Here is a 12,500-nt window from a genome sequence, read left to right as displayed (position 1 = left end):
TTGCTGCTGAAAGCTATGCAAATGAGGTAAATTTGCAATCTAGGAAACACTAACCTGTCCGAGTAAGAGTAGTGTTATTTGCAGAAATGTACTTGGTTGGCAACTGAGTACCGTTCTGCAAATAGCAAAATGGAGCCATGACAGCTCCAAATAAAGGATGCATCCAGTTGAGGAAGCATGCCAATGGCCAAATATATGGCCATTGGCATTTTTATGTGTTGCAAAATAATAAAAATAAATCTTTTTTTTTTCCTCGATCTCCGATGTTTAAGAGTAGCGCAGCACCGAGCAAACGTGCGGCGCACTAAAAAATCAGAAAATCAGGAATTTAAAAGCCACAAATATGATTTAATTCAAAATATTCATCTGCCATGCAAGTGAATGGCAGCCTGAAGACAACATGGGTACTGAGTAGTGGTTGCTAAGGGGGGAATCTCAGTGTGAGAGATGTAACCAAGCATTAGTAGGCAATCCTATGCAAATGAGGATAAGGATAGTGAATCCCAATATTTCCTGCTATGTGAACCATGTCCCTAGAGTGTAAGAGTAAGATAAGGGGAGGAACAGAGTAGACGATGGGTGACATCATGAGGGGGTATGTATCAAAAAGACCATAAGCTTACTGGAGCAGAGTGGCATGTGTTTGCTGTGAGTTACTCATGACTAGGCGAGGTGTGTCTACAGTTGTCTAAATTGAAACCAAGAAACCAAAGGTGTACACCGTGGCTATCACTAAAGTTTCTTGCAATGCTGCTTACACTGTGTGCGCGTGTGCATGCGTGTAAACCTGTCTAAGCCTGTGTGCGTGGGTGTGCACCTGTGTAAGCCTGTGTTCGGCCATCTAAGCTAGTATACACGAATGTGCACCCGCCTAAGCCTGTGTAAGCTTGTGTAAGCCTGTGTGCGCGCATGTGCTCTCGTGTGCACGTGTTTGCACTTGTTTGTGCGGCGCTGCCCCCTGTGGAAACAGAAAGGGAAAAGGAAGGAAAAGAAGTAGTAGGAAGTTAACCAAGAAGAACTAGCAGAGCTGCCAGGTGAAATCAATCAGAATCAGCCAATTACACAAGCAGTACAGTAGCCCAGCCCAGCAAGTAAAACTCTGCAAACAACATTCCCCCATGTTTTTCTCAGAAACACTGCAACACTGCAGTCAGCAAAGAGAAGTGAAAACTTAAAAAGCTTAAACTGAGACATAAAAATGTTAGGGGCTGCCATTGCTGTTATAAGGCGACATGTGTAAGATGCTGAGGGTGGTGCCATTGTGAATGCTGCTGAGCAACCCACAGTGAGGAGACAGAGAAGACTGCACAGACCCAGGGTAACCTACCAGGGGCTACATGAGCTGGAGATAGTGGAGTGCTATAGAGTGGACAGAGACCTCCTGCAGCAAATTGTTGAGCTGTGCAGGCCACACCTCACACACAGAACCAACAGAGGGGAACCCATCGCAGTGGAAACAAAGGTATGTGTCGGCCTAAGAATACTAGCAACAGGTACCTTCCAGAGACCAACTGGTGATATGATGGGGATTTCACAGGCATCAGCATCCAGGATACTGCACCAGTTCCTGAATGCCATGTCAGCACATGTCGGTGGTTATGTATATTTCCCCAATTCCCATGAGGAATTGGCCAGCAATATGTATCTCTTCCAGCAAATAGCGGAATACCCTGAGGTAGTGAGTGCAATTGACTGCACGCACATACACATCAAAGCACCAGCTGGTGAGCAGGGTAGGGCCTACATCAACCACAATGGCTTCCACTCCATCAACTGCCAGGTCGTGCGCGATGCCCAGGGCATAATACTGAATGTGTGTGCTGGCTGCCCTGGAAGCTACCACGATTCCCATATCTGGCATCTGACGCAGCTGTACCATATATTTGCCAATGGGGACATCCCTGACGGTCACCTAGTGGGGGATGCTGTATATGCACTGGAGCCGTGGCTGATGACACCCATCAGAAATGCACACACACCTGAACACGAACTCCATAATGAGGCACACGCACAAACACGAAATGTAATCGAGCGTGTGTTTGGGATGCTCAAGTCACGGTTCCGGTGCCTGGACACATCTGGTGGGGCCTTGCAGTACTCACCAACTACATGTACCCAAATTGTCATGGTATATGCCATGCTACACAATATAATCCTGTGAAAACAGCTGCAGCAGGAACAGCATGGGGTAGGGCCAAACAGCCCCCCACCATTGTCAAGGCCTGCACAGGCACAGCATGACTCGGAGGAGGAACAACCTGAGCCTGCCCTAGTAGGCAGAAGGAGGTGTGCCCAGTATGCCTTGGCCTTGGCAAAGAGGCAACGCATAGCACATACACTGGCTCAGTAGGAACCCTGGAAATTATGCCTCTCTCTGACTCGCACATAAAATAAAAGGGATGCCTAACTTGACACTACCTGTTTTCAAACATGTATAGGGAGTGTAGTATGTGCATCCGACATAGGCAGCCCTGCAGCACCACCTGAGGCATGATTGCCATGTTTTAAGCAATATAAAGCAGTGCTAAGCAGCTGTTACCAATATCTAGTATATGTAAACAAAATTGCTCGTGCAATGTTGGCCAAGGTCGGACAAAGTTGAGCAAAGTCAGTTAAACATGCTCATAACTGCTTTACTGTTCCTTAAGCAGTCTGGTCTGGCCAGCATGAAAATAAAAAAGCAGTGTTAGGGCTTGAACCCAGGATACTGTGCACTACAGTCACAGTACTGAACCACTAAGCCATGATAGCATTACAGTGGTACAGACACAGCAGGACAATTGTACACTAATACAAACACAAAGCAATGCTGTATCATGCCCCTAATGAGGCAAATGGGTAACCTCACCCACACGCCTATGCAGACAGAGAACATCAGGCCAGGCATTGTGATGTGGGATGTGTAGGCTATGAAGTCGCAAGCTAATATATGTGACAATGGACGCTAAGATCTGTAGTACAGTAGTATGCCCCAAGCCAGTACGATAGGCAACAGTACAGACTGTAATGATGTCCTCTACATACCAGTGCAGGCACAGCAAATGTGTATAAGTGTCAGTTGAAACCCACATCCTATGTACACCCACAGTAACAATCCGGTGTGCCCACGGGTAGAAATGTACAAAGAATAGCTGTCCCCCCTGTATGAAGAAATATTGATAAGTGTATGCAAAGTGTCTCATGGAAGCCCTGCAGGCACAGCATGATCCCTGTTGATCTATGACATAAAGGTGAGGCCTGCTGTAAAAATACACCTTGATTTACCATACACATATAGTATAAATGTGTATACTGTGTGTGCTCACACACTCCAACAAATGTAGTGGATTTCATTCCGCATCACACTGAAAGGTCATACTGGGCATGCTCACACATCACACACTTAAAGAAAAAAAGCAAATGTCAGGCAGGAACATACTGAAAGGTCATACTGGGCATGCTCCCACACTTAGGCTAAATACGGATGTGATAATAAGGGATCCATGGACAAATGTGTATAGTCATCTCTACTTCCAGAAACACATTCACAAAGTGGTCTGAAAATCCTGCTATGTGTACACACAAACTGCCAAGGTCTGTGCATGTAGGTCATAGGAGGTTGCCACTACTCAGTAGTCATCAGACCTGTCAGAGAGTACCACAACACACCTGCGATGAATCTGACTAGGCACATTCATCAGCTAGAAAGACCAATGAAGTACCTTAACAAGAGGATTACTGGCCTCAAATAGTTGCCCCATGCAACAAAAATGAATGTAACACAAGATGTACTCTGTTGCATACTGTCTACGCAGGAGATCTCTGCCCAAAAGACAGGTCCAAGTCATGGTTACACTCAGAACTGTTCTGAGGCACAGCTCAATGGCACTAAATGTACAGAGCCTACTGATATTGGCAACATCCTGGCAGATAGGATCTGTGTTAACTTTACCCCCCTCTCACCCATGAAAGAGCACATCTGTAATGGAAGACTGCAAAGTTGCTGTCATCACAGCTGCACAGGTAAACAACACTCTCCAAAGCCAGTATCACAGCAGCCATGGGACTAGATATCTTCCCAGGCTGTGTAGTATCTACTTCCCTGAAGTAAACATTAACATGGAAGGACTGTGGCTACTGAAGTTTCCAGAGGACTGCAAACTAGGAGCCATCATTGTAAACACTAAAGATGTAGACATCATACAAAAGGGCCTCACTGAGACAGATGGCTGTTGTCCAAGCCATGTGCTGTAGCTCAATGCCAAAAGGTGCATTATCATCACCTTTGTTAAAATCTCTGTAGCCAAGAACTATAACATAGATGGTAGTATAACTCACACTGTAAGTGTGACAACAGACTCTGGGTCACAGGTGGACAGTGGATACAACTGTGATAAGCACATTCCCACAGTAGTCAGGAAACTCTATTATGTAGCACACCTCATCACAAAATGTGTCTCATGCAGAATAAAAGAGGACAGTGTTCCCCCTACTCACTACTCACTAGAACTATAAAAGTGTACAATGCCACTGTTGCTATGTACCTCACAAGACAACTACAACAACTGGAAAGCCAGAAGCAATACCTCACAAAGAGCATTAGTGGCCTGAAATACATGCCATACACAGACCATCGCAAAATGCCCCATCCGTACTCCCTTGCATATCACCTACTCAGAGGTGTTCACTGCCTAACATACAAAGCTATGTCAAACATAGAGCTGCTGGATATGATCCATGTAAAGCACTCACAATCACTCTGACCTTTGGACCCAAAACCATGAGTGAAATACAAAAGGAAGGGGTGTAGCCATTTACCTTATGGATATCCACACCTTCAGGTTACTGGCACAGCATGAGGCCTTGGAGACCATGCAAGTACAACTAACAATGAGCAAAGCTGCCCATCACATTGTAGCCTGCTACAGATCACGTACCTTGTCTCAGGAACCTCACACAGTATTCCAGAGAACAATGGCAAATATAAAGGTCCTATCAAACACCATTATATGAAAAAATTACAATTACCCATACATTGAGTGTGTGAATTACTCATATACAACGTCCCTTGCCCAATGTGTCCTATAGTTAAGAAACTCAAACACCCTCGAACAGCTGGCAGCATGCCCACTACAGGTGACAACATACTGGACATGATCATCACCAACATGGGGTACCAGTGTTCCACAACAGAGATAAACCCCTCGCTAGGAATATCAGATCCTGAAGTAATCACACTGGACATCCACATCCCACCCCCACACCCAGTCAGGAAACCACTGTGAAGACATCTGCAAAAGCAAACTGCACACTTCCCAAGTCCAAAGTGGAAAGTTACGAAGACCTCTTGCTATAAGATAATGGTATGCAATCTGCAGAAACATTTACAAGTGCATCCTATGAGCATCCACAGGAATGCATGGAATGAGACATCACAAATAAAACCAAGATGCACTCCTCCAAAAATAGGACAACAAGCAGGTGTTTGTTGTCCATAAATAAGCTAGACAAGAGAAGGAGGAAAAGAACACATGATTGATCCAACTTCACTAAATGAAAGGCATCAATGATCATTATCATGAAGAAACAATGATCGCTCATAAAATAATCCAAGGAGGGTTTCTAATGACAAATAGCCAAGGAGTGTAAGAATAACAACCACAAAGCCTTCGGTCGCTATACCAGACATGTAGGTGCCAACTTCCAAATATGCTGTCAGCTACTGAAAAAAGGAATGAAATACACCAAACCAACTTTCATTGCCCACATCAAGGAGTACAAGTTCAGTGTAAACTCCCCCCATCACCCCCAAAAGGGCCTGTGTCCATCACAGAAGGAAGCAGAGACCCAGACGTCATGGACATGCAGGTAAAGACAGCCCTCACCAAAGCTAAGAACATGGCATCAATGTGACTATATGTTGTCCCAGGCAGGGTCTCACACTAGGCCCATAAGGAACTACACACTCATCTACATTCACTGTCCAGACTCAACCATACCACAGGCTATGTACCCAAAGAATGGCATACACTAACAGTCATCCAGCTCCACAAAGGGTATTCCAAAACAGAACCTGGAAACCATTGTCCAACATGTCTACTCAGCCGGGTCCACAGAGCTATTGAGACAATTGTCATGGACACTGACACAGTGGAGATCTCCAGACACTGGACTCTACACAACTTCACCTTGTTAAAGGCAGAGCCTGTCTCCCAAACCTAGTTGAGTTATTTAAAACAGTTACCATGAACATAGATGGAGGTGAAAGTAGTCCAAACAGCACACCTGGACCTCACTAAGGGCTTACTACACCATTCCCCACTCTGTCATCATGGACAAGTGTACCAGCTAGAACAGTAACAGCTATGTCACAGGATTGGTGGCCAAGGGGCTCACAGATCAAACACACATGTTCATAGTTGCGGGTACCGTGTCCAACTCTAAGCCAGTCCCAAATGGCATCACACATGTCTTGGTCCTGGGACCCCACCTGTTCAGTAGATACTGCTTAGAGGTACAGGGAAGCATAGCAGGTGTATGACTGAACAGGTTTGCAGATGAAGGGTAACTGTGGTCCATAATCGACTGTACAGCTGACACAGACATCCTCCAGAAGTGTCTTCCAGAGCAGATACCTGGTGTCAAAACTATGCCCTCAAGCTGAATGGCAAAGAATGCATAGTCATCCCCTTTGGGTAAAACAGAGTGCACACAAATTACCACCTAGGTGGTAATCCAGCATGTATGGAGAAAGTCATTATGGCCCTGGGGACACAGGTAGATAGTAAACTCACCTTTGATGATCACATGCCCAAAGTGTTTAGACATTCCTTCAATGTAGCCCATCTAATGTCACCTAATGTAACCCACGTCGTATAGTCTGATGATGTCAACATCCTACAAATATAACTGTGGAAAAGATAATTCCCAGAAATGTGTATAGCGTGTTGTGTTAATGCGTACTCCTCTAGTATCATGCAGTAGTTAGGTAGGGGTTTGAATCCTGCACTGGACAACTGTGTGTGTTTCTTCTCCTTGGGAAGAGCAACACTCTAGGAGAGTCGTGAAACACCTCACAAGTGGTAAACTAACCTTTGTCAAGTCTGATGATGTCACCATCCTATAAATACACCTGTGGAAAAGAGATCTCCCAGTAATGTATATAGCATATCGTGTTAATGTGTACTCCTCTAGTATCATGAAGTAGTTAGGTAGAAGTTTGAATTGTGCACTGGACGACTGTGTGTGGTCTCCTTAGGAAGGTGCACCCTTTTAGAGGAGTAGTGAAACACCTCAAAAGTGATAAACTAACCTTTGTCAAGTCTGATGCTGTCACCATCCTACAAATACACCTGTGGAAAAGAATATGCCCAGTAATGTGTATAGCGTGTCATGTTAATGCGTATTCCTCTAGTGTCATGAAGTAGTTAGATAGGGGTTTGAATCCTGCACTGGACAACTGTGTGTGTGTTCGGGTGTGGTCTCCTTGGGAAGGAGCAACCTTTTAGGGGAGTAGTGAAACACCTCAAAAGTGGTAAACTAACCTTTGTCAAGTCTGATGTCACCATCGTGCAAATACACCTGTGGAAAAAAGAACTCCCAGTAATGTGTATAGCGCGTCATGTTAATGCGTACTCTTCTAGTACGAAATAGTTAGATAGGGGTTTGAATCCTGCACTGGACAACTGTGTGTGTGTTCATGTGTGGTCTCCTTGGGAAAAAGCAACCTTTTAGGGGAGTAGTGAAACACCGCAAAAGTGGTAAACTAACCTTTGTCGTCTGATAATGTCACCATCCTAAAAATACACCTGTGGAAAAAAGAAATCCCAGTAATGTGTATAGTGCGTTGTGTTAATGCGTACTCCTCTATTATCATGAAGTAGTTAGGTAGGGCTTTGAATCCTACACTTGGTGAGTGTGTGTGCTATATGTGCATGACACTGATGGTGAATGTGTTTTGGCTTTTGCTCTTACTACTGTATGACATATCAGTATGCATTGCACATGTGAGCTAGCTGTGTGGCAAATACATATATGTACATGTTACCTCAATGATTGCATGTGCAATGCATACTGGCCACCAATAGAAACTATGGAGTGTTACTGTGTAATACAGACCATGTCACCTTGGCCATGTGTCCACTATGCACGTACATGCAGACAGTGCACCTCCACCATGTTCACAACTGTACACCTGCAAATTTGTGCTACACACATCCCACACATACTGTCCACTCTCTAACACATGCTGCCAATACTGCACACATCAGCCAAGTGGCACGTGGCCGGACAATACACAATTGGAACCAACACTGGTGTAAACAACACTACAATGAGAATCATAGCATTAATGCATCATGCCTGCTCAGCTACACCTTCAAGCATATCATTACATTGTACTGCTGACAACATGCTAACATTGCTTTACTGCTATAAAGACACCCTGTGCATCAGCACCATGGTAGCCTGTTCCTGCATCGATGTTACAGATGATAGGAGGCGGCACAGGTTTCATCATATGCGCAGGGTGTGTTGTTGGTTTGCCAGAGGCCTACAGTGAGCCATCCAATCGACATGTATGTATGTGTGTGTGTGTGTGTGTGTGTGTGTGTGTGTGTGTGTGTGGGGGGCAAGAATACTGTAATGGGCCAATGTTGATGTAATGTATGTGGGTATGTGTTAGCCCTAGGTGTCTGGAGTATGTGTGTGTGTCTACATGCACACAGTTCCACCATGTGGCTGCCATATACGCGTATTAGTGGGACAGCCACAGACTGTACCTGTGAGGCTTCACAGATCACCGTCTCTGGCCATGGATATGGTACCTGTGCCTGGCAGGGGTGCTACTGACACTATCAGGTACTAAGCCAGACTGGGTACTATCCCCAGAGGTGGATGGATGTACACTGGACAGGGGTCCCTGTCCTGAGCCACGTGCACGTGTTCTTCTAGGACATTCTATGGACAGCACACTCCCAACATTGCTGGGGCTGGTACTGGCACTACAGGAACAGCTGTGGCTTGAGGGACGTCCGCAATGACTGCCATTAGCTGATGTTGCTGGCATATGTCCACGTCGATGACTCAACCGCCCTGCACTGTCCTGACACATGGACATGACATTGCGGAGGATATATAATGTCTCTCCCCAACGTCTATCAGTGACCTCTGTGTAGTGATGGATGGCATCTGCTAGGTCACGGATACCGTCAATGACAGCAATGTTATGTGCCCTCTGTGCCCTTAGTCCCTGTCTGGTGTACCGTTCCATACGTGCCTGTGCCTCCATGACAGCCTGGAACATGTGTGATGTTGTCAGACCTGTGGCACACCGGCCAGTGGCATGATGAGCAGCAGTGCTCCTATGAGAACCCCTGGACATCTGCCTATGTAGTACCCTTCCAGACATCTGGGTATGGCTGCTGTGTTGGGATGCATGTGCCATGGATACCACACTGTCCTGGCCAATGCCAACTGTACGCTGTCCCTCAGCTATGGGCATTGGTGATGGATGTATTGGCAGTATGACTGTATACATGAATGGGGTGGACAGCTGTGTACTGTCGACTGGTGGCCCAACGACAGACCCTGGCAAACATGCCTGTGCCTCAACACACCTATCATCAGTATCACTGTTTTGCTCGGTGACATCAGTTTCCCTGCTGCAGCGAACCAGCCCAAGGTCAGCACCTGTGAGAGGGAGACAGGAAACACACTTTACGACCTGTACATGATGTCAGCACACATGCATACATGCACACATGAACACATGAACACATGAACACATGTGCACATGAACACATGCACACATGCAAACATGAACACATGTACACTTGCACACATGCACAATTGCGCACATGGACACATGCACACATGCACACATGCACACACACACATGCACACACGAACACATGAACACATGAACACATGAACACATGCACACATGCATACATGCACACATGCACACATGGACACAAACACATGAACACATGAACACATGCACACATGCACACACACACTTGCACACATGCACACATGCACACATGCACAAAAATGCACTCATCAATAAAACACACACACACACACACACACACACACACACACACACACACACACACACACACACACACACACACACACACAAAACCAGCAATCCAGAACATACTCAATAGAGGGTGAGGGTGGGGTACAGTATCACAAGGCAAATAGTTATATCACACGTGTCAGCATGCAGGATGAGTGTTTCACAACAACATGCAGTGCGGGTGTTGACAGCCCTTGCCATTAACACTATACATGTCTTTGATGCATGTGCGTTGTTGTTCAGTGATTGGCCTCACCATGGAATGCACTGTGTACATGGACACGACAGAGCTGTGCAAGTATTATAAGCTCTGCAATGTTCTGTGCACCATCTATCACAGGTATACATACCATGGCTGGATGTGTATCTGTGTGTCACATAGATATCCATTTCTGATTAGAGCATTTGTGTCTTCAGCAGATAATTGTGGACACATGATTAGCACATGCATGCTATGTATACACACAGGATGAGTCGTGCATGTTAACATGAAGGAATACCATTGCTCAACATGTCCATTGTACAGTGGTTATGGTGAGTGTAGGACATATTGTGGACATGCCAGTGCCAGACATGACATGGCATGCTACAACACAACTGCAACATTAAACATCACACAGACACAGTGTGTGTCATGTGACCTATACACTCAATAGCATTACATGACATATAAGTGTCACTTTGTACAAATGATGATTGCTATGCATATTGTGTATAGGTGCCTATGTTTGCACACACAAAACACTGAGGTGCATAGCAGGTAGTGCTATGTGTAGTACTGTGGTCACTGTAACTGGATAGGGTGTACTACCATGAGCCATCATCATGCAGCATCATGTGTCACACAAGGCTACTAATGTGTGCCACACTGGCACATACCATGCTGTACCGAAAATGCAGTACCATGGCTACAGTCACTGTTTCACAGCCACTTGTTACATGGATTTGTAAGGTGCACAATAGGGGGCATTGCCTGCCATGAATGTGTAATGTGTTGAAGTGTGTCGCACAGACACATGTGAGGCATCTACCCATCAGGTATATTATGTGTGCTGTGTGGATGAAGTGTGGGATACTGTGGTGTGACCTTACAGCGGGCATCTGAATATGCCATGTGTAGCATGTTAACGTGTACTGCGTATGACAGTGTTGTGTATGTTGTGTGCATGTGTATCGACTCTGCCTATCAAATGTCCAAATCAGTGTTGCCACAATTGTGTGGAATGCTCTGTGTATTGTATGTGTTATAGGCAGCTACCCACATTACTGGGATGTGCATAGTCACACAGCAAACATGCACAGCATGCACTATGCATATGTGTGTTACGTGTACATGGCCTACACCTCACCTATGACATGCACATTTAATTAGCAGTATTAAAGGTAGAACACACTCACCAGCATGGGTCGGCTGCCTTGCTGTCACACCAGAGGGACCTACAAGGATATGAGACACTTTGTCAGTGGCAACAAGTGTTGCATTGCTACTGTGTGTTTGCAATCGTACAGTAGTACAACAGTTGACAGTCACAGGCATACAGATTGTATTCCTAATTATTACCATTGCACAACACTAGGCACCACATTGTCTAACTACACAGTACACATCTCCCATAAGCATGCTCTAACAATTGAGGTAACAGTAGTCTACAGCTATGCCATGTTACCTGCAGGCTCCATGTCAGCTTGCTGGGTGACTTCGGCCTCTATGATGACACACGTTAGTTGTTGGGGTTTTTGTTGGCCAGGAGCCACCTGGCTCAGGAGCAACTCCTCCATTCTGGTGAGGGGGGGGTGGATGGCTACCCCCCCACCTGTGGCAAGCTGCTGTCTGCAGATATCAGACGCATGCTGCTGGACATGTCTAATTAAATCACTGCAGTGATGGCGTACCTGCTCATATGTCCGGTTATGCATGCCTATGTCATTTACCCGATGGACAAGCTCTTGCCACAGTGCAGTCCGCTCATGCTGGTCCTGGCTGAGAGCATCATGGCATACTGCTGCACCATGCTGGATGTTATGACCTCTTCCTCTGCTGTGCTATAGGCGGGATTACGATGGTGGGACATAGCCCTGGAATACAATGAAACAATATGTGTGAGCAATTCATAAGGCACACGTACATTTCTTATGTACAGATATCAATTAACTGCCATATATAGCAACCTATTGGCTGTCAGAGGATACACGCTTTCAAAACCACATGTCAGTACTCAACCCACAACTGCCTGACAGTGCCTGGCACACTCTATATATCAAACCACGTTTTGATAAGCAATAAACTTACAACAGTATGTAATACTATACAACAGTACATGGCACACTGTATGCAACACAATGCACAACCTAGACACAGGAGGTATATATCATGCTAATGCATCATGAAAAGTGTAATCCATTGCAATGATTGTAAAGTCCAGTGACAGTATCACTG

The sequence above is a fragment of the Protopterus annectens genome, chromosome 1.part0 (assembly GCF_019279795.1).
Source record: "Protopterus annectens isolate FY-2018-M chromosome 1.part0, PAN1.0, whole genome shotgun sequence".
Classification (NCBI taxonomy): domain Eukaryota; kingdom Metazoa; phylum Chordata; order Ceratodontiformes; family Protopteridae; genus Protopterus; species Protopterus annectens.
Note: the sequence above shows the minus strand (reverse complement) of the source record.